At 42.6% G+C, this 23,582-nt stretch overlaps 1 protein-coding gene across 1 annotated transcript in view; it reads right to left on the bottom strand.

The window, feature by feature from the left end:
- Positions 1-15,797, bottom strand: part of LOC111150444 (cyclin dependent kinase like 5) — a 211,619-nt gene extending 195,822 nt beyond the window's left edge. The window contains exon 1 of the mRNA XM_022507912.1: positions 15,732-15,797. The gene's annotated coding sequence lies outside the window, so the exon portion shown is untranslated. The remainder of the gene's footprint in view (positions 1-15,731) is intronic.
- Positions 15,798-23,582: the final 7,785 nt, after the last annotated feature.

Raw genomic sequence — 23,582 nt, 5'->3', positions numbered from 1 at the left:
GAAGGGCAGATTACACATTGAGCCCACCACAAAAGCCAGGGTTGGGGCAAGGCTTTGGGACACTGAAGAGGCCTAAACCCGAGGAGAGGTTTAACCAGAACAACACTCCCCACCATCAATCCCCACCTCCAAGCTAACCGGCTTCCAGTAACCAACTTCAGGTAAACAGCAGCATACTACTGGCAGAGGAACAGGAGAAAACAGGATCACATAAGGAGACCCTCTCTGTGCCACAGTTCAAAAGAAACACCTGAAACTTAAAATAAACCAAACCCCGGGGTGCATATGTGACTCAGTCCATCAGGCATCCAACTCTTGGTTTCAGCTCAGGTCATGATCCTGAGGTCATGGGATCAAGCCTTACATCAGGCTCTGCACTCACCTGGAAGTCTGCTTCTCTCCCTCTGCCTCCCCGCTCACACAAGCGCACATGCACACACTTTCTCTCTCTCAAATAAATCTTTTAAAAGAATAAATTAAATAAATAAACCAATTCCCACCCCAATCACAAACTATCTCTACGTGAATTTGAAGCCTGAGGTACACTAAGGGTAACCACAGCAACAACCAAACTCAAACCCAGCCCAACCCCTGACTAATTCAAAGCCTTGCCCAAAGGCGTAGCACAAGGAAAAATGTGCCCATTTACAAACATAAAAATTATATACCTCAGTCTCTACTATTCTACAAAATAAGTCAGCCTTGCAACAAGAAAAAAAAATCACAAGACATAAGAAAAGGCAAAGAAAAAACAACACTCAGAAAAGACAAAGAATTGGAGCGCCTGGGTGGCTCAGTGGGTTAAAGCCTCTGCCTTTGGCTCAGGTCATGATCCCAGGGTCCTGGGATCGAGCTCACATTGGGCTCTCTGCTCAGCGGGGAGCCTGCTTCCTCCTCTCTCTCTGCCTGCTTCTCTGTGATCTCTGTCAGTCAAATAAATAAATAAAATCTTAAAAAAAAAAAAAAAGTTAAAAAAAATATTATGAGTAACATGTTTAGAGCTCTAAACTAAAAGAAGAACATGCAAAATCAAGGATAATTCAGCAGAGATGCCAACTGTAAGAATAAAATGAGGGGTGTGGGGGGGGGCACCTGGGTGGCTCAGTGGGTTAAAGCCTCTGCCTTCGGCTCAAGTCATGATCCCAGTGTCCTGGGATCGAGCCCCACATCGGGCTCTCTGCTCTGCAGGGAGCCTGCTTCCACCTCTCTATCTGTTGCCTCTCTGCCTACTTGTGATCTCTGTCTGTCGGATAAATAAATAAAATCTTTAAAAAAAAAAAAAATGAAGGGTGTGTGGCTGGCTCAGTTAGTAGCGCATGTAACTCTCAGTCTCAAGGTCCCAAGTTCAAGTCCCATGTGGGGCTACTTAAATAAATAAACAAACATACATACATACATAAAAGTGCTAAAAATGAAAAACACAGTTAAGAGAAATGAAGAGTTCCTTCAACAGTTTCTTCACTAGACTCAACTCAGCCAAGCAAAGAATCCATGAACTTGAAAATTAGTCAATAGGCATGACCCCAACCAAAACACTGCAAGAAAACATAGTGAAAAACAAAACAAAAACATTCAAGAGCTATGGGAAAATGTCAAAGGTTCTAACATACTGATAAATGGAATCACAGAAATAGAAGAATGGGACAAAAGAAATATTTGAAGAAATAATACCTGGAAATATTCCAAAATTAATAAGATACCTAACCAGGGACGCCTGGGTGGCTCAGTTGGTTGGGCGGCTGCCTTCGGCTCAGGTCATGATCCCGGCGTCCTGGGATCGAGTCCCACATCGGGCTCCTTGCTCGGCGGGGAGCCTGGTTCTCCCTCTGCTTCGGCCTACCACTCTGTCTGCCTGTGCTCATGCTCTCTCTCTCTCTCTCTAACAAAATAAATAAATAAAATCTTAAAAAAAAAAAAAAATAAGATACCTAACCACAAATCCCAAATGATCAGAAAATAGGAAGACAAACACCCTTCACCCCATAAAATTTATTGCCACTACTCAGCACCAACATCCCTTGAGGCTGAATTCCACAAGCTCTGCCATTGCCACTTATTAAAAAAAAAAAAAAAAAAACCAAGTGGGGGCCAGATAGTTGAGTTCCAAGAGTATGTGATTTTTTTTTTTTTTTAAGATTTTATTTATTTATTTGACAGAGATCACAAATAGGCAGAGAGGCAGGCAGGTTGGGGGGGAAGCAGGCTCCCCGCTGAGCAGAGAGCCCGATGCCGGACTCGATCCTAGGACCCTGAGAGCATGACCTGAGCCGAAGGCAGAGGCTTTAACCCACTGAGCCACCCAGATGTGTGACTCTTGATCTCAGGGTCGTGAGTTTGAGCCCCAGTTCAGTATAGAGATCACTCAAATAAATAAAACTTAAAAAAAAAAAAAAAACACAAAATCAAAACACCTCTGTTAATATGACCACCAGGTCATCAATTCAGCTACACATGATGGCCACCTCACAATGCTCTCCTCTATATATAAGTCTCACTCTGTGTAAATGACCGTTGAAACCTAGGTCACAAACCTACATCCTAGCTTTAAGAGATTGAGGATGTGACTTTTCTGGACAAGTGGGACCCATAATATGAGAAATTACCAAAATGTAGAGAAGATATTTAAAAGTCTAAGACAGCATGCTTAAAAACAGGGGGCACCTAGGTGGCTCAGTCAGTTAATCATCAGAGTCAATTTTGACTCAGGTCCTGAGCTCAGGGTTGTGAGATCGAGCCCCACCTTGCACTACACGCTCAGTGTAGAGTCTACTTGAGATTCTCTCTCCCTCTCTCTCTGCCCCTCCCTCAACGTGCACACACATGCACTCTCTCTAAATAAAGAAAAATCTTTAATAAATAAATAAAAACAAAAACAGGGGCACATGGCTAGCTCAGTCAGAAGAGCATGTGAGTTGATCTCAGGGTTTTGGGTGCGAGCCCCACCTGGGTGTACAAATTAGTTAAAAATAAGTAAGCTTTTGGGGTGCCTGGGTGGCTCAGTGGGTAAAGCCTCTGCCTTCGGCTCAGGTCATGATCCCAGCGTACTGGGATAGAGCCCCGCATCGGGCTCTCTGCTCAGCGGGGAGCCTGCTTCCCCTCCTCTCTCTCTCTGCCTGCCTCTCTGCCTACTTGTGATCTCTGTCTGTCAAATAAATAAACAAAATCTAAAAAAAAAAAAAAAAACCTCAAAGCATATTTAAAAAAAAAAAAACTTTTTTTAAAAAGCTATGTTTAGGGGCACCTGGGTGGCTCAGTCAGTTAAGCATCCAACACTTCGTTTCAGCTCAGGTTGTAATCTCAGGGTTGTGAGATCGAGCCCTGCATGAGCCTTGGTGCTCAGCACAGTCTGCTCAAGATTCTCTCCTTCTCATTTCCCCCTCACTCCCCTCCACCCCATGTGTGAGCACATTCTCTCTCTCTAATAAATAAGTAAATAAAATATTTTTTTAAAAAAGATCACATTCGGGGCGCCTGGGTGGTTCAGTCGGTTAAGCAACTGCCTTCGGCTCAGGTCATGATCCTGGAGTCCCGGGATTGAGTCCCACATAGGCTCGCAGCTCCACAGGGAGTCTGCTTCTCCCTCAGACCTTCTCTCCTCTCATCCTCTGTCTCACTGTCTCCTTCTCAAATAAATAAATAAAATCTTTAAAAAAAAAAAAAAAAAGATCATGTTCAAAAAAATTAAAAGATTAAATAAAAACAAGGGGCACCTGGGTGGTATAGTCAGTTGGGTGTTTAACTCTTGTTTTTGGCTCAGGTTGTGATCTTGAGGTCATGAGACTGAGTCCCAGGTCAGGTTCCGCACTCAGATTTGGGTTTCTCTTTCCCTCTCCCTCTGCCCCTCCCCTACTCCCGCACACTCTCACTCTCTCAAATATTTTTTGTTTTATTTTGTTTTTAAAGATTTTATTTATTTATTTGAGAGAGAGAGAGAGAGAGCACAAGCAAGGGAGAGGAACAGACAGAGAGGGAGAAGCAGGCAGCTGAGCAGGGAGCCCAAGAGGGGCTAGATCCCAGGACCTAGGATCATGACCTGAGCCAAAGGCAGACACTTAAACAACTCAGCCACCTAGGCTCCCAGTAAATAAATCTTTAAAAACATTTTAAAAAGGGGGGGGGGGGGGGGGGGGGGCTGGGTGGCTCAGTTGGTTAAGCGACTGCCTTTAGCTCAGGTCATGATCCCAGAATCCCAGGATCAAGTCCCATATCAGGCTCCCAGCTCCATGGGGAGTCTGCTTCTCCCTCTGACCTCCTCCCCTCTCATGCTCTCTCTCACTCTCTCTCTCAAATAAGTAAATAAAATATTTTTAAAAAATAAAATAAAAATGGGGACACCTGTGTGGCTCAGTTGGTTAAGGAGCTGAGTCTTGATCTCCACTCAGGTTGAAATCGGGTTCCGTGCTCAGTGGGGAGTCTACTGGAGATTTTTCTCCCTCTCTCTTCCTCCTCTGGCTATCCTCCACTCTCTCCTCTAAAATAAATAAACAAACCTTTAAAAAAAAACAAAAATAAAAAAACCTTTCATCTAACCAACTAATGTTGTAGAGTGGATTCTTTAGTGAAATCACAGCAGAGGCCATTTTACAAGGCACATATTTTATCTCACTATGGGAACACATTTAAAACCAGCCTCCCAAATAAAATCTTTTTAAAAAAAATGTTGGAGAGGGGCGCATGCCTGGGTGTCGAAGTTGTTAAGCATCTGCCTTTGGCTCAGATCAGGATCCCAGTGTCCTGGGATGGACCCCCACATTGGGCTCCCTGCTTGGTGGGAAGCCTGCTTCTCCCCTTCCCACGCCCTCTGCTTGCATTCCCTCTCTCACTGTCTCTCTCTGTGCCAAATAAATAAAATCTTTTAAAAAAATAAAAATTTGGGGGGCGCCGGGGTGGCTCAGTGGGTTAAGCCTCTGCCTTCGGCTCAGGTCGTGATCTCGGGGTCCTGGGATCGAGTCCCGCATCGGGCTCCCTGCTCAGCGGGGAGCCTGCTTCCTCCTCTATCTCTGTCTGCCTGCTTGTGATCTCTCTCTGTCAAATAAATACTAAAAAAAAAAAAGTTGTAAAAAAATAAAAATTTTTAAAAAATAAAATAAAACCAGCCTCCCAGGGTGCATGGCTGGCTCAGTCAGCAGAGCTGCAACTCTTGATCTTGGGGTCTTCGGGTCATGAATTTAAACCCGATGTTGGACCTAGAGATTACTTTTTTTAAAAATCAATAAATAAAACCAGCCTCCCAACCTGAGGGACATGAACAGTAATCTGGAGGTGTGTGAAGTCTTATGGTAAACAAGCAAACACCTTCACAGAATGTCAGTTTTTGCTTAATGTACAATGCAGATATATAGAAGCACACCTATGCGTGCATACACGAGTTTGTTATGAAGCAGAACATAGCATTTCAATGAATTCATGCAATAAATCATGAAAATACTTAAAAGAAATGTCACTCTTCTAGTTGCGAATTTTGGCCTCCCCCTCATCTGTCATACTGTAAATGGTGGTAGAAAAGTTTCAGGGGTGCTACAGGGAGCCATTAGCACCTGGTTACACATCAGTGTGGATCCAACACACAGTTATGTCCAAGAGCACTGACCAGATACAAGACAAGCATGTCTGTTGGGCTAGCAGAGAGGAAGATCCACTAGATAGGTACCTGACAGAAAGGAGAAGCCTCGAGACAAGGAAGAAGGCACTGACACAAGGAGATGGGGAAGGGGGTCAGAAAAGATGCACCTTTCATAAGAGAAGTATTTGTCGAGCATTTCCTATGTGCCCGGTAACGCCCTAGATGCTGAGGCTACAACAGTCAACACCATGCCTCCAGGAACTTACAGCAGAAAACTGATACTAGCCATTTATCCATTTTACCAAAGGCCCATCCCTATTTAAATTCCTAGTTTCAGTATTTCCTATGTATACATCTATGTATAACATAGGAATTCAGGAAAATTCAGACACTGAATTTTCCTATGTGAAAGTGAAAATGGACAGAAAAAAAGCCAAAAGATGGCCATAAAGAAAGAAAAGATAAAAACATCAAAACAGAGCATGGGTGGCTCGTTTGGTCAAGAATCTGCCTTCAGTTCAGGTCATGATCCAGGAGTACCAGGAGTGCCAGGATGGAGCTCCCTCTCCCTCTGCTCCTCCCTCTGCTCCTCCCCCTGCTTGTGCTCTCTCTCTCTCTCTCTCATATGAATAAATAAAATCTTCATTTAAAAAAAAAAAAAAAAAGGCATGCAATACATAAATCCATGTTACTTCTTGCTATTTTCCCAATTTTACATGCTCATTCTTCGACCCATGTCTTTGAATACACTATCTGCTACAAAACCCCTTCCTTTCACTTGACATTCTGGGCCTCCTTTAAGACTCTTCACCGAAACTCAAGAATCACACTGCCTTTCCCAGTCCCCTTAAGTCTGCATTAAGTGAACCACTTCAGGCCTAGAGTACCAGCACCCAGTATTTCCATCTGAATATGCTTATCACCCTGCACTTTAGTCATGGCTCTTTGCCTCTTCTGCAGGATTACAAACTCCATGAGGGCATAACACTACAGCTTGGCTTTGTATCTCCATCACCTACCATGAAGCTGACACCAAGATTTTCAAATCATCACCCTTTAAGTCAGAGAAAGACAAATGAGGCCTTCCCTTCCCAACCCTGGGCAGAAGGATAGACTCAAGAGCACAACTCCAAATCAAGGACAATCACTGGATGCTAGAGAAACAACTAGCACAAAAACATCACTGTCAAACTCAAAGAGCTAAAATGAGGCAACTCTTCTAAAATAAATGTTCTGGGGGCGCCTGGGTGGCTCAGTTGTTAGGCATCTGTCTTCGGCTCAGGTCATGATCCCAGTGTCCTGGGATCAATCCCCATATCTGGGCTCCCAGCTCAGCTCCCTGCTTCTAACCTCTCCATCTCCCACACCCCCTGCTTGTGTTCCCTCTCTCGCTGTCAAATAAATAAATAATCTTTAAAAAAATAAAATAAAATAAAATAAAAGTCCTGGGCTGAATAGGAAGCAAAAAAGTAATGTCAAAAACCATTGCAAACTTCAAGTTACCAGCACAGGGGCGGGGGGTGGGGGTGGGGGGCGTTGATTAAGGCAACACAGAGAGAATACAGAGCAGGTATAGAATGGTCCAGAAAAAGCCTAAGAACTCAAGGCCAAAGTAAGCTAAGTTAGAGGCTGCATCAAAATAGATTTCAAAAGAAATACTTGAAGAAGGAGGTGATGCTGTAGTTATTCTTTGTATATATGTGGAGGACAAAACCGTGCAACAGCATTCTCTACAGGCACAAACAGCTTTACATCAAAGAAGACTTCATTACTCGATCATAAAAGCAAGCAAAAATTTAGCATGGCTGATGAATTCCAAAAAGAAGTGAGCATGTAGGAACACATACTGTAGAACGAGAAAGAAACAAATCAGCATATATAAAACCTTTGTAGCACTTTTATACATATAAGCTCACTTGAACATAAAAAGCTCAACAGAGACTAGTTTAATATAAAAGATAAGGTCACAGAATGTGAATCAGATTTGGAAATGGCACTTAATGACCAAAGATCCGTATTCCTACACAGTATTAACAAAATTCTCTAAAAACATTATAGGTGCCCAAATGAGATTTCATAACATATGAAATAGCATAAATACTGAAAATATTAAACTAGACCTAAGACATTATATTTGAGGGGAAAAAAGAATAAAGCAAATTTAATGCTGATATTTAATGAAACATTTCATTAAAACATTAAATACCTTGAGCAGATTAAAAGTGGGGGGGGTGGCAGTGAGGAATTTTAAGTTTAAATATGGAAAAGAGCTGACACTATTAGAAAAAAAATTAACTCGGTTATAAATAGAAATGACATTCCTATATAAGGTTAACAGAATGGTGAAGGATAAAAGGAGCCTTTAGAAAATCAAGGGTAATTTCTACAAAAACAATGAAAAGACTATCACAGATGACAATCAATCAAAGAAGCAGTTGCAAAAATTTTAGTGAGATGAGGGAAGAATATTTTACCTCGCACAGATTATGACCTTTCTGGTAAATTATCAAGGTTCCATTGAGCTAAAACTCTGGGGTTTTGTTTTGTTTTGTTTTGGGGAGGAGGAGGGAGCATTTCATTTCCTGTCACACCCCTGCTTAAAACCTTCAATAGTTTGCCAGAGGACTTTGGACAAGCTCAAAAACCGAGTAGATGGCCTACCAAGCCTTTTTAGGACTTGGCCCTTACCTAACTCTGCTTCACCACTTGCTTCTCTACTTTCCAGTCATTTTGGATTTATTTTCAGTTCTTTAAAAGGTTGTTTTTCAAAAGCCTCTATCTCTCTCACCCTGCCTGAGGGCATTTGTACCTGATGGCCAGGAAAACTTATTTCCCCAACTAGACAGGCCCTTCTCATCCTTCCTGTCTCACTTAAATGTTAACTCCCCAATGTAGCCTTCCTACCTGCTCCCCGCAAGGACAGATTCCAATCCCTACCCTGTTACATAATCCCATAGCGCCTTGTATTTTGCTTCTGACTCAACCTGAAACTATAAATTCTCTAAGGGCAAGGCCTCCTTAAAAAAAGTGGGGGTGGGGGGACTGGTGGCTCAGTCAGTTGAGCATCCCACTCTCGGTTTTGACTCAGGTTATGATCTCACAATCTCAGGGTCATGGAATAGAGCCCCAAGTAGGGCTCCAAGTTCAGCATGGAGTCTGCTTGGATTCTTTCTCTCTCTCTCTCTCTCTCCCTTCCCCCCCGACCCCTCCCCCAGCATGCACATGGCTCTAATAAATAAATCTTTTTTTTTTTTAAGATTTTATTTATTTATTTGACAGAGAGACAGAGATCACAAGTAGGCAGAGAGGCAGGCAGATAGAGAGGGGAAAGCAGGCTCCCTGCTGAGCAGAGAGCCCAACACGGGGTTCGATCCCAGGACCCTGAGATCACGACTGGAGCTGAATGCAGAGGCTTCACCCACTGAGCCACCCAGGCGCCCCTCTAATAAATAAATCTTTAAAAATAAATAAATAAATAAAAAATAAAAAAAAAGAGGGCGCCTGGGAGGCTCAGTGGGTTAAGCCTCTGCCTTTGGCTCTGGTCATGATCTCAGAGTCCTGGAATCGAGTCCCACATCAGGCTCTCTGTTCAGCAAGGAGCCTGCTTCCTTCTCTCTCTCTCTCTCTCTCTCTGCCTGCCTCTCTGCCTACTTGTGATCTCTCTCTCTCTGTCAAATAAATAAATAAAATCTTTTTTTAAAAAATTTTTTTAATTAAAAAAAAAAAAAAGAAAAAAAGAAAGAAAGGGCAAGCCTTCATCTTTTACCTATCACCCTATCCATCTTCCACCACAGTTTGGTACACAGAAGATAGTATTTGTTAAATGAAGGACAGATCCACAGGATGTAGGACAGGTTATTTTAGAAAGAAATAATTGATAAAGTATGAAATACCAATTTGCACAAAATTAGATTTTGTCTATCTCAACTGTTTTCCATTATTAACAATTAAAACAAAACCTTCTTTTGGGGGAAAAAAAAACCTTTTCATTTGCAATACTAATCTTAAAATTTTAGTGGTAATATTACTAATAACAATTACAGTACTAGCAGGGCACCTGGCTGACTCAGTCAATTCAGCATGCAACTCTTGATCTCAGGGTCCCGAGTTCAAGGCCCACACTGGACACAGAACCTACTTAAAAAAAAAAAAAAAAAATTACAGTACTAGTAATTAAAGTTAATACATTCTGTGAGAGACTAACAAACCAGATGGGGTGTGTGGATAAATTCTAGGATATGAACCAACTTTTGTAATCTCTGAAAAATTCTATCTATCAGGAAACTAGTTTCCACCCAGCCAGTATCAGAGTGATTGGGCAAACCCAAGTCAGTAAGCTGTGCTTCAACTATTACTTATCACCATTCACCATTTTTTATCTGCCATATCTTCCTTAAGTGAATGTATGTGTGCTTAATCTGATTATTACGATAGGATCTTACACTGCCAAGAACCTAATCTTCAGGCATAATACAAAAGACAAATATAAAACTGAGATCAAAAATTGCAACTTATCTAGGGCCTGTGGCTGGTTCAGCTGGAAGAACATACAATTCTTGATTTCAGGGATTGTGAGTTTGAGCCCCACACTGGGCGTAGAGATTACATTAATAAATAAACTTTAAAAAATAATAAAGTTGCAACTTACAAAAAAGAGGGGTAGTCCTTAAAAATAAATAAATAGATAACATATTCATCTATGTTTTTCTTAACTTCCAGAAATTAAAGTTGGCACATTCAAAATGCCTATTTCCCTCTAATCAAAAAGGTTACACTGTCAGAAAGCACTTCATTATGTAACTATTTGACATTAGATCTTTCTCTTACAAAGAATACAAAGTAACAACAGAATCATACAGCCATAGCTGTTAAACAGTTAAAAAAAAACAAAAAGTAAACCTGCTTCAAACCAGTTATAACTGAATTTACAGTAAACCATTATTATCAGAGCAGTGCTGTGTCCAATCTGTTTGTTATTAAAAATCCAGACAAAATCTACCACTCAAGGAGTTATTGATTTACCTGCCTGGCACTTGTAAGGGTCACTTTCTATAGAGAAACATTCAACTAAAAGCAATGAAAGTTTGTTTCCAAAACACTTTACACTTCCAACCAAAAACTGCCTTCTTCTATTCTATTATGTGTACCCAAAAAACAACATCCCTAAACTATCCTATCAACAATGTCCATCTACACATGCAGTACATTGAGCAAAGGTGAGCAACTGGGAGCGTGGAGATCAGCCTATGCTGTACAAGTCGTTCCCAAGGTAGCTTTACTCCCACACCTATTCTTTCAGGGTAACTAAAAAGAAAATGATGCAGGCAGGAAAACAGCTGTAGCTACGGTACCTTGCAGGTTGTGTCTAAATCCCACAAGCGACTGTTTAGCTCTCTTAATGATGGGTCTTGTAACACACACACATAATCACAAGAGGCTTCAAGTAGCAGAAAATTCTACTTTCAAACAGAAACATTTTTGTCAGAGTCCAACTTCTATGTATTAAGAAGCAACAATGACACATCTCTGTAAACTTCATTTACCTCCAGGTTTTATTTCACTTAAGTCATAACAATTACAGAAGAGATACCCATCTGCAAATTGTAGTGGCTGCCATTTAGAGTGCATCTAAACCACAAAACTGAATTCAAGGAATATCTTCACCACCTTTATTAGTGTAGCAAATTTAATCAAAGTCAGTCAAAAGTTACAGTGGAACATGCAGAAACATGAAATACCAAGTAGTTAATTAGAAACAGCTACATCATTTTGGGTGTAAATAATTATGTACAACCTTCATTTATGAAGAAACAGAATTAGTGACCCTCCATTATAAAAGTCTACCCTTCCTGGGGCACCTGGGTGGCTCAGTGGGTTAAGCCTCTGCCTTTGACTCAGGTCATGGTCTCAGGGTCCTGGGATCGAGACCTGCATCGGGCTCTCTGCTGGGCGGGGAGCCTGCTTCACCCTCTCTCTCTGCCTGCCTCTCTGACCACTTGTGATCTCTCTCTGTCAAATAAATAAATAAAATCTAAAAAAAAAAAGAAGTCTACACTTCAGTTGTCCTATCCATAAGTGCTGATGGATCTGAGTCCAGCCTCCTCCCACATGACTAAAGGTCAGGCGGCCTTACCGATGTAGTTAACCATACAGGAGGCATATTTAGACCTCTAGTACCACCCCAGAAGTGACTTTTCAGTAGGACCTCAAAATATGTTTGCACAATCAGATTCCTAAAGAGAAGCAGAAAGCATGTTTTGAAGAACACAGGTTCAAGTCAGACGGATTTGGATGAAACTGCCTCTGCTACAGCCTAGCTGGGTAATCTGAGCAAATTATTTTCTCTCTGAGCCCATCTGATCAAATGTTTAGGAAAATAAGGAAAATATCTACCTCACACAGGTATTGTGAGAACACAAATACACACATCTATCCACGCAAATGAATTATTTACTATAGCATCTGGTCTTCAGTAAGGCTCAGTAAATACCACGTTATAACTTAATTATTATAAAGACTACCCAAAAGAGAGACCACTCCCAAAACATGACCTTAATTAGAACTGTTTCCAACACAAATGTTTCTGAGAGCTTAATTCAAAATGTTGACAATCAATTTCAAAGACCTGAATGGGCTAGGTCCTTTATTTTAACCTTGTAAGTAATTTTCTGTTAATTCCAAAATCTTCATTGTCTAAATGTTATCAGGTTCTTTAGGTAGAAACTCCTCACTCAGTTTTCATACCCACTGAAAGAACTGCACCCAACTTCATATCTCAGTATTACGAAGTAAATGTACAAACTTGAATAAGAAATGAGGCCAAACCTTTGAGTAATCTAGCCATCGTGCGCTGCTGTATATGAAGGAAACATTCTAGAAATTATCAATAATTTAAATCCAAACACAAAAGTGATGCATTGTCAATAAAACATTTCTAATGTTGAGTTTAAGACTTAATTGGAAAACCCTCCCAAACAGAAAGTTTAAACTTAGTCTTTTAATTGCAGTGTTTTCCTAAGTTGAAATATGTGACCCAATTGACAACATCAGATGATAAAGAACCTTTGAGATTCTATCTCCTTCTCTACCAAGGAATTTGATGCTACAAAGAAAAGAACCTTTGGAATCAAAAACAATCAAATTCTGAGTAAACAGCCTTTTACTATGTAGAAAGCAAGTCCACACTTAAAATTTTGCTATTCTCATACCAAAGTTAAGGGTTATCTAAAAGATTTCCCTCACATTTTGGGTCTGTGTATGTGGGTGGTTTCTTCTAAATGCCTTATTATTTGGTATCAATTTATCACATGAAAAAGTCTTGTCCGCACATTTACTGCCAAAAATAAAGCACTAAGCTAACATACCTTCTCAAACCTAGAAGAAATAAAAGAGATAACTACCAAAGTTATCAAAATGGAAGGGAAAAAAAGGTGAACTTTTAACAGACGTTTATTTTCTTGGTTCACTTCCTTACAAATTTCCTACACCCATATTCTTAGATATAGCTGAATTTTCTATCACAAAGTAAACTGAAACACAAATCATAATGAAAGGTTAAATTTCTGCAACAGAAGCCACTGTCATTTCCAACAATGCAACTATTGTTGAGTCTCTCACAGATTCTTGGACACAGTGGTGAAGCAAGGCTAGGGGGGGAAAAAGGCATACTTGAAGGAATTTCTCCACTTCTGTATTTTAGTTTGTAATGGAACAATACTGCACCTTCAAAGTAGAAATACCATGTAAAATGTGGTTCTCATTAAATGACTTCCTTAACCCCATGCAACATATCTGGAACAGAATACAACTGATTCGCAATCAGTCAACCTTCTATTACTCATCTATGCGAGATGGCCCTGCAATTTCCCTCCATGGGAGCCTTTTCTTCTAAAACCCCGGGGAATACTGTAGATGCCACACTCCGATTTAAATGACTGCAAGAAAATTGCAGTGAAAATAACGGCAGATTTAGTCTGGGGAACTTGCATAAGTCTCAAAAACCTGAAATAAGGGGTAAAAAAAAAAACCCTTCCACAAGCCCCTAAATCATGACTAAATTATAAATCTGACCAGGAAAAAAGAAATTCTCTCTGGAGAAAGAATGTTTATTTCTAATGTTTTTTAACATATCAAGTTTTGTTTTAAAAAAATTAATCTTAGGAAACATGCCACATCAGCAAACCTAGAATACAAGACGCACATATTTATACACACACACATGCATCAAATTAATCACTGCATTATGTTTAAAAGGCAAGACAATTCAACAAGATTTGACACTCCAGTTGAAGACCCTCCAAACTCTTCTGAAATGGTCGATTATTTAACACTCTCGGAATGATTAACTTTATTTAGCATGCCTCTTTTGGAATTTTATTATTTAATACAGTCAAACCGATTTTTTTTTTCATCTTATTTAGGTTTCCTTGTACTTGCGAAATGCTCAGCATACACTGTGCTGGCAGCTTTAGTTCTGCAGCCTCTTTCTTCTGGTTCCTTCCCCCCTCACCCAACCCCCCTACCCCCCACCCTGAAAAAAAAGATTTCCTTCCCAAATGTTCTCTTCTCTGCATTTGTCAACAGAAACACCCACTGGTGGTGTCAAACTGGTAATACTGCTGCAGGCTTCCTTACTCCTGTTCCAGCGTGAACGCCAAAAATGCTCAAACCTAAAATAGTACTTTTAATAAAGAAATTAGAAAAATTGCTAAGATACTCAAGTACCATGTTCTCAAAAAGAGGCACACCTTTTTAAAATATGTATTATTCATGAACCGTAATTGGGCTGCTAAATGTAAGATTATACTACCCCCCCAACACTAAACACACAAGTAAACATAGGTTCTTCACATTTTACGAATAAAATGTTTTAAAACACTTAAGTTAAAAAAAAAATTACATCTAAATGTCGTTCACATATAATTCCGAATAGCCTCCGTAAAGATGCCTTTTTTGTAACCCAAGAGCAAGAAAGGCGCAAGCTGGAAATGTTACCTAAAACGACAATCCTATTCTATACATATGTACGTCTCCCGTTCCAGCCAAAAGCTCTCAGACAAATTAATTTGTGTAATCTCTTACATTAACTACATAACCATTACGTCCAAACAAACCTAGTTCAGATTCACAGACGGAAATTATTCTGTGTCTGCAATACTTTCTAAAATCAGCCTAAATTTCAGCCAATTAAAATAGATTGTGTTAACAGAACACTGACCTGCAACTACTTAAATATCACAGCATCCGCCTAATCTTGCCGTGGAGATACTAAGGTCAGGCATCAGTGCTTTCACACTCAAGTGAAGCGAAGAAAGAAAAAGGAAGAAAAAAAAAAAAAAAAAAAAAAAAAAAAAAAAAAAAAACCCTCAAGGAAGATCTGCCTTTACACAGAAAGACGTTCGGGTTATTTTTCCCCCAACGTGGGCATAAAACGTGTCAATGCGAGAAGGACCTGTTCGTTTGGAAATGGTTCCAAACCCCAGGATTTCATTTCTATGAGGGTCCAAAGGCTACGAAGGTCTGGGAAGCGGCCAATTTCTGCTTCTCCCCACTATGCCAGTCGGGAACTTCACAGCAACGCCTGAAACTTGTTGGGAGGAGGCTGGAAGAGATGCGGGGCAGGCGGTGGGTCCTTCGCCCACCCTCGCGGACAGCCAAGGTCAGTCAGCAGGGCCCGGGCTCCAGCCCCGGCACGCAGCCCCCGGCGGGTCCCGGACTCCCTCCGAACTCGGGCTGGGGGCTCCGCCGCACAGGCTCCTCCTCGGCGCCGGCGGGAAGGGGCTTCCCTCGCCGCAAGCCCCGGGGAGCTCTCGCCGCGGGGGCGGCGGGGCGGGGACGCCGCAGACCCGCTGCTGAGGGGAGCCCCGCTTGGCTGCCGCGACCCGCCGCCCCTCCTCATATCCTCTAATCTCCCCACGCCCCAAAATTCAGACCCAAACTCTCGCCGGGGAAGCCCTTCCACTGGCGCAATGGGGCGCTGAGGAGGGGGCCACTCCAAACTGGAGCACCCTCGTCGCGTCGCCCTGTTCTGGGGGGACCTGCGCCGCCGCCCCTTCTCACGTCTGCCCGGGGGGACCGGGTGGGTCCCCTGTCTCAGAAGAAGATGGGTGGCGCGAAACCGACGTGGGGCACGAAGGCCTGATGGGCGGGTGGCGGCTCAACTACTCACCCAGCCGAGTCCCCCACCTCCAGCCGGGGACCCCACAGCTCCTGAAGCCGCCGTCGCCGATTTACCTTTCCCAGTGGCACGGACAACTAATGGAAACCTCCGGCCCCGCCCTCTCGCCGAAGCGAACGCGCAGCCTAATTTGCTAACTGGCCCGCCCTGACCGTCCGGTTCGGGCCAATAAAGAAGCTTCGAACACCCAGCCAGGTCCCGCCCCTGCCCCGCCCACTTCTGGTAGAAACCAATGCGGAAAGAGCGCTCGTCCTCGAGCTCGGGCCCGCGCGCCCCGCCCGCGCCGCTCGTGCTCGGCCCCAGAAGCCTAAGAAGGCTGGCTTCTTGTATAAGCTCGCGCGCGCGCGCTCACGCGCGCGCCGCATCTCCTCGCGGGCCAGGTTTGGTTGTCCAGCCAGGCCCCAGCAACCTGGGCTGGGAGACTGGGAGGGGCGGGGCCCGAGCCTCGAGCGGTCGCGGGGAGGGGTTTGGGGGGCAGGGTTGGGGGGGGTGGGGGGAGGGGGAGGGGCGGGGAAGATCGGGACTAAAAAAGGGGCGGGGGCGGGGGGTGGAGGGCCAAAGAGGCCCGGGAACCCTCCTCTCACTGCGGGGGAAAAAAAAAGGGGAACCCTGCCTGCGGCACAGCTATCCTGGCCTCCCTCCAGAGGGACACGTGCGGGGGGGTCGGGAGGGGTGGGTCGTGGAAGAGCGCAGAGAACACATTTGGGGTGGGAGCCGAGGCACTACTTGGAGATAAAGGATGGAGGACGGTTTATCTCTGTCTTTGGTAAAAATGATATCGAAGTCCATTGCAGCTTCTGCCCAACTGTTGGCAGCTGTTCGTGCACACTCACACGCGCACATACACACACATTCACACATAAGCTCATCCATCAGCCTGCGGTCCCTTGGGTGAATTTGGAGCAAAGAACTAGTAGCCTGAGGATTCCTTACACAGCAGCTGGATGCATGCAAAAAGGCTGTTGCAGCAGAGGCATCAACCCACAGTTCAGGTCCAATGCTCCGCCACACAAGATTCCCCAGCTGGCAATGAAGTCATCCACCCGACCAGCGGAAATGTAAAGATCTTAACACCTACCAAGGATCAGGTTTCCAATGAGGATAAGGAGATGATGAAATGGAAAGAGATACATTTCCAATGCCACTTTTTGAAAATTAAGAAAAATAATCATCTTGTTTAAAGGCATTGTGGACAAATCTCTGTAAAGCTGCATAGTAATTTCCACTTAAAGCAAAGAGGGAAAATGGGGTTTTTTCTGGTTTGGGAAAAGCACAGAAAAGCAGTCTATGAGGTCATAGCAGCCACCAAATGAGAAATAAGCAGTACTGTGCAGTAATGGGAAATAGATACCTTGGATTAAATCCACTTAATCTATTCCTGTCGTGAATCTGGTAACAATATGTAACAGCATGCTGGGTTTGGCCACTTGTGGTGCCAAGACACTAGGGTTTTCTTTTTCATAGCATGGTGACTATTTGATGAGGGAATGAAGGTGCCTGTTTTCCCTTCAGCTTTTCAGGAAGCGTATTAGAAAAATTTTCAGGTAGGAAGAGTGAATTAGCAGTGAGGGGAAAATGGAGTCAGAGCCAACAGCAGATCTCTGTGGAGTCTCCTGCCTCCTCCTGATGCAAAGTAACAGTGCCATGACCTAGAGCATCACCCAAGTGGAGCCAGAATTCCTGGGCCAATCCTGCCATTTTCATCCCTGTGTGTTAGTACCTTCGAGCATGACTTCTCAATCAAATGAAGAATGGTTTATCCGTATAGACTGAGAAAAACCAATAACTGAATATTCATTGATACAGGTCCAGTTTAGTTTTAAGTGGTGATATTAGATGTTTTATAATGTGCCCCCCCATATGTAACCATGACCTTCCACTTAGGAACATTTACTTTGATCTGGTTTTGAGGACTTGGTGAAGGGTTTCTTGGAACCACATCCAGTTCAGTTCATGGCAATATTGATCAAAAGTATATATTTTCTAGGCCAGTAAGAGTTAAAAAGTACCAGGCTGCCATTTAACTGAGCTCTTTTCTTATGTAGAAAGAACACTAATACTTAACCACTGAATGAATGCCTGCTCTGTGCCAAGAATTTTACATACATTTAGAGCTGCCAGATAAAATACAGGAGGTCTGTTAAATTTGAATTTCAGATAAGCAGTAAGTAACTTTTTAGTGTAAGTATGTATTTTTATCCTGGATACATGTGGAACAAGTGTAGAAGACTAAATAAGCTTTCTAATCATTGTCCAAAAAATCATTTTTTGAAATTGCCCCTCTGGGCCCAGACCTCAGAACAAAATTGGGATCTGGGAGAAAAGCTTAAGAACCAAATCAATGTGTCCCTGTGTAGTGTTTGTAGAAAGAGGTGCCCATACTTACACTGAAAAATCTTTGGCTTTTTATCTGAAATTCAAATTTAACTGGGAATCCTGTATTTTTTTATTCGGTAAATCTGGCAACCCTACATATATTATTTCTGAGGCTCACGATTCTCTGAAATATCTTCTGTTAGGTCACCTTTTTCTAGACGAAGCCAGGGTGGAAAGTGTTTATCAGTCAATCAGTGACTAAGTCCCAATTAGACTAAAGGAAAGGACTTAACATCCTATGATTTGAGGGAAACATTTTCCTTTCTACCCTGCTGGATGAACAGGCATTCTGGCAGCCATTTTGTGATTGGAAAACCAAACTTTGGTCAGAGTCGAAAAATAGAAAAAAGAAGCAAACAAAAAACCTGGGTTCTTGATGACAACACCGAGTTGCTTAATTAAGCAAATTCTGCCCTTGCCTTGCATTTAAGACCCGTTTGAGTCAAAGTTTCTGTTAGATGCCTCAAGACTATCCCACTACAGAGCCCATGTGTGCTACTCATTATTGGTCTCAGTAATAAATGAATAAATGTCCATCAAGATGTAAGACATTGTTATTCTGGTTACACATTGGACAGGTCTGGAAGACTAAATAAACCTTCTACTCATTGTCAAAAAGCATTTATTTTGATATTTATCTGGCAGGGAAGATACCAAGATCACGAGGTGGTTCTCTCGGGGCGAGTCTTGTCCACTACACTCAGGTCATTCTGACCCCAGTGATTTCCCCAAATGTGGGAAACTCAACTGCAACTTCTGTTGGTGTGCTGGGGGGGAGGGGTGGCAGTGACACGAAGCATATGTGAAATGCCTGTTGGGCTTAGACCTCATAATGCAATCAAGATCTAGGAGAAAAACTTAAAAATCAAATCAATGTGTAAATTTTTTAAAGATTTTATTTATTTATTTTGACAGAGAGAGAGAGAGAAAGAGTGAGAGCACAAGCAGGGATAGTGGGAGAGGGAGAAGCAGGCTCCCCACTGAGCCCCTGGGAGCCAGATGGGGGGCTTGATCCCAGGACCCTAGGATCATGACCCAAGCAGAAGGCAGATGCTTAACCAACTGAGCCACCTAGGCCCCTCATTGTGTAAATTTGTAGGTTTTGTAGGAAGAGGTGAGCCTTATATTCCTTGGCCCTGCTCAGAGCTTAAACCAGACTGTCACATCTTACATGTTTTCATTTAAAGTTCATGCCATTTGGGAAAATGTCATTTTAGAAACGCGAATCCAGTACCTTATTTTAAACTATTAAAACCTCTCCCCTATCCTCCAGGCACTAAGTTTAACCACAAACAGTGTGGAAAGAACAGAAATGTCAGCCTCAAAAGACCCAAGAGGGAAAAGCACACCAGAATAGAATACCATACGAAAGTGGATGGCTGGCAAAGCAGTGTAGTTAAGTGGCTAAAACCATAGGCCTGGGAGCCAGATTGCCTGCATTTAAATGCCAGGTCTCGTTATGTCCCTGGGCAAATTGTTCAACTTCTCTGTGCCTCAGTTTCTTCCTGTATAAAACGGGTAGATGATGATAATAATAGTTCTCACCACGGGGTGCCTGGTTGGCTCAGTCGGTTGAGCGGTTGAGCGTCTGCCTTCGGCTCAGGTCATATTCCCAAGGTCCTGGGATCGAGCCCTGCATTGGGCTCTCTGCTCATGGGGGGAGCCTGTTTCCCCCTCTCTCTCTGCCTACCTCTCTGCCTACTTGTGATCACTCTCTCTCTCTGTCAAATAAATAAATAAAATATTTAAAAAAGAAAAAAAGGATTAGCTGTTACTGAGCAGTATCAGTTCTGGGGGTGGTATAAACATGAAGCAGTTTACTTTTCTCAATCACTACTTTGAACCATGTATTTTATTATGTATAAATGAGATATAATATCCCATTAGTTTCAGGTGTGCATCATAGTGATATATTTTTATACACTGTGAAATGATCACCCCAGTAAGTCTAGTTACCCTCTGTCAATGTACGGTTAATACAATATTACTAACTGTGATACACACATACCCTCACATATATTTCCTATGCTGTATAAGACATCACCATAACTTATTTATTTTATAACTGGAAGTTTATACCTCTTAATCCCCTTCACCTATTTCACCTAAGAACCATGGTTTTTTTTTTTTTGTGGTTTTTTTTGTTTTTTTTTAAAGATTTTATTTATTTATTTGACAGAGAGAGATCGCAAGTAGGCAGAGAAGCAGGCAGAGAGAGAGGAAGGGAAGCAGGCTCCCCGCTGAGCAGAGAGCCCAATGCGGGGCTCGATCCCAGGACCCTGGGATCATGACCTGAGCCAAAGGCAGAGGCTTTAACCCACTGAGCCACCCAGGCACCCCTAGAACCATGTTTGTTTGTTTGTTTTAAGATTTTATTTATTTATTCGACAGACAGAGATCACAAGTAGGCAGAGAGGCGGGGGGGGGGGAGCAGGCTCCCCACTGAGCAGAGAGCCCGACGCGGGGCTCGATTCCAGGACCCCGAGATCATGACCCGAGCTGAAGGCAGAGGCTTTAACGCACTGAGCCACCCAGGCGCCCCAAGAACCATGTTTTTATGGCAAATTCGCCCTTCATGTCCCTTCTCATCTTGCATAGTTTTTCCGACTTTACAGTCTTTTTCTGCTATTAAAAATCAATCCAGGGCGCCTTCTCAGGTCATGACCCTCTATGCCTTCCCTAGGCATTTTCCTCTAGCCCCTCATCTTGGCTGTAGTTGACCTTTGTGTAGAGGGCATCTGAATGACAAGTGTAAATCCTCCTTCTAGTTCCCATCCCCAGAACCACCACCCACAGACTGTAGCTGTCACTTCTCCAACAGAAGCCCTCCTAAGTGCAGGCAACAGGAAAAATCTCTCTCAAGATACTTTACCCATTTGTCAACAACACACCAAAAACAAGCCAGAATCTCCCAAGGTTAACTAAATAAAAGTGAGAGTTCCAATAACTCAATGAACGACTCCAGCATCCTAAAAGCATGTTTCCATGTTTACTGCCTGGATCTGAATAACAGTTTCACTGGTTCAAGTAGTGTGTGACTTTGAAGTTACTCTCTCTGTGTCTTGGTCTCCTCACCTGGAGTAGGGGAATAATAACAAGTTTTTATGAAGATTAAGGTAGGGTTAGATGAGTTCATGTATGTAAGGCGCTTGAAGCAGTTCTGGCTCAAGAAACTGATCCATAAATGCTAATTGCTATCATTATACACCAGGCATTGTGTATATATCATCTCCTTTAATCCTCGTATTGACTCAATGAGTGATGTCTTAGTTTGGGTTTCCCCAAAGGCAGACCCTGAGACAGTGATGTGAGTGTAAGTAGTGTTATTTGAGAGTCGATCCCAAGAAACACCAGAAGATGAGTGGGCTAGTGAGACAGGGAAGAAAAGGAAGCCAGTAAGAGGTGTGTTAGCATGGCACTTAGCACTGTGGGCGACTGGAGCTCAACAGGATTTGCTGGGAACTGCTGGGAGATGATGTAGAACCTTCTCCCCTTCCAGGAGAGAATACGTTAGTGTCTTAAACCAGATGAAACCATATTTCCCTAGCTAAACAACAGTTTATTCATCTTCCTTTAGAAATAATATTAATCAGTGGAACCTGGTTGGCTCAGTTAGTTGGGCGACCAATGCTTGATTTCAACTTGGATCATGATCTCAAGGTCATGAGATCAAGCCCCGTGTTGAGCTCCATGCTGAGTATGGAGCCTGCTTGGGATTCTCTCTCTCCCCCTGCCCCTGGGCTCTCCCACACTCTCTCTCTCTCTAAGAAGAAGAAGAAGAAGAACATTAGTCAACATTTATTGAGCATTTTACATGGATTGTCATTTAATCCTCACGATATCCATATAAAGTCATGTAGCGGTTTTAAGATCTCCTCACAAAATTTCCCCCCTACTCCCGTCCCAAAACGTAAAGCTAAATTCCCCTCCCTTTGTGTGTGGACTACACTTAGTCACTCCTAACAGATAAAATATGGCAGAAGTGATGGTCATAGAGGGTTATGACCTGAGACCAAGTCAAAAAAGGGTTTTACAGTGTCTTCCTTGTTCTCTTGGATCACTCGCTATGGGGGAAAGCCCGCATACTGTGGGGACAGTCTCAAGATTCCTTATAGAAAGAACATGGGGTGAGGAACTGAAGCTTCCCATGAACAGCCAGCGAGAAACTGCCAACTGCCATGTGAGGGTGCCATCTGATAAGCCGTTCCTCCAGCCCCAGCGAAGCCTTCAGGTAACTGCAATCCGGAGAGATCCGGAGCCAGAACCAGCTGGCTAAGTCACTCCTGAATTCCTGACCCACAGAAACTATGAGATAACAAATGTTTCTTGTTTTAAGCCACCAAGTGTTAGGGTAATTTGTTACACAGGAATGGGTAACTCATGCAAGTGGATTTTATCTCCATTTTTAGACACAGTTTCAGTAACTTGGCCAAGCTTCCTCAATCAGTAAGCGGTGGAACCAATATGCAGACCAGACAACAGATTCCAGAAACCTAATCCTTAACCACTAAGCTCTACGCTCTAAGCGTTAGAAACCATTTATGTAACGGTGCTATGTGCCAGGAACTTTCCTTATACTATCTCATTTACTCCCACAGCAGCTCTGCAGGAAAAACTTTTTCCTGCTTTTCACAGACATGAAGGCAAAGTTACTATCTTCTTATGCGATTGAGTGGTAAGGATGTGCATGAAAGTAGGCGAGGGAAGCGGCTCTGCTATCCACCTCATTTTCGTCCTTTGCTTACTTGCCTACCTCAAATGTGTGGTGACTTGAGAAGCACTTTAGTAATATCCTTCCCTCAAAAAGTTTTGAAAATTTAAAATGACAGCAGGGCGCCTGGGTGGCTTAGTTGATTAAGTTGGTTAAGTTCCTGCCTTCAGCTCAGGTCATGATCCCAGGGTTCTGGGATCGAGCCCCTCATCGGGCTCTCTGATCAGCAGGGAGTCTGTCTCTCTCTCTGCCCCACCCCTACCTGTGCTTGCACGCTCTCTCTCTCTCTCAAATAAATAGACAAAGTCTTAAAAAATAAAATAAAATGAACTCAAATGATGCCCTTTCCTTGAATACATGCAGATAGACTAATATGTAATATGCAGTATATAATATTTATCTCAAGATTTTAATTAAAAATGGAAAAATTAAAAACACACACAGCATTTAATTTGTAAAGAAAACAAATGAGTTCATAGAGTCTAAGTATTAAGAAGTAATAAAATGGCTGTGCCTTTCATTTCCTAGCTTTAATATCGGACCCAATTCAGTGCAATTTTACAGCCTCTCTATAAGGTACCTTGGAATTCTGGGCTAGTTATGTAAAAACACACACAGTAGAAAACATATTGATCTTGCTTCTTCTCAAATCCATAAAACAATTCTCAGTCTCTTAAAATGTTCTAGTACAATGAGTCATTGGCAAACATTGGTCTTCTCTGTCTAATTTTATTTGGTGTCTACATGACAGAAAG

The sequence above is a fragment of the Enhydra lutris genome, unplaced genomic scaffold (assembly GCF_002288905.1).
Source record: "Enhydra lutris kenyoni isolate GAN:26980312 unplaced genomic scaffold, ASM228890v2 scaffoldscaffold23, whole genome shotgun sequence".
In the NCBI taxonomy this organism is placed as follows: domain Eukaryota; kingdom Metazoa; phylum Chordata; class Mammalia; order Carnivora; family Mustelidae; genus Enhydra; species Enhydra lutris.
Note: the sequence above shows the minus strand (reverse complement) of the source record. Positions and strands in the feature narration are given on the sequence as shown.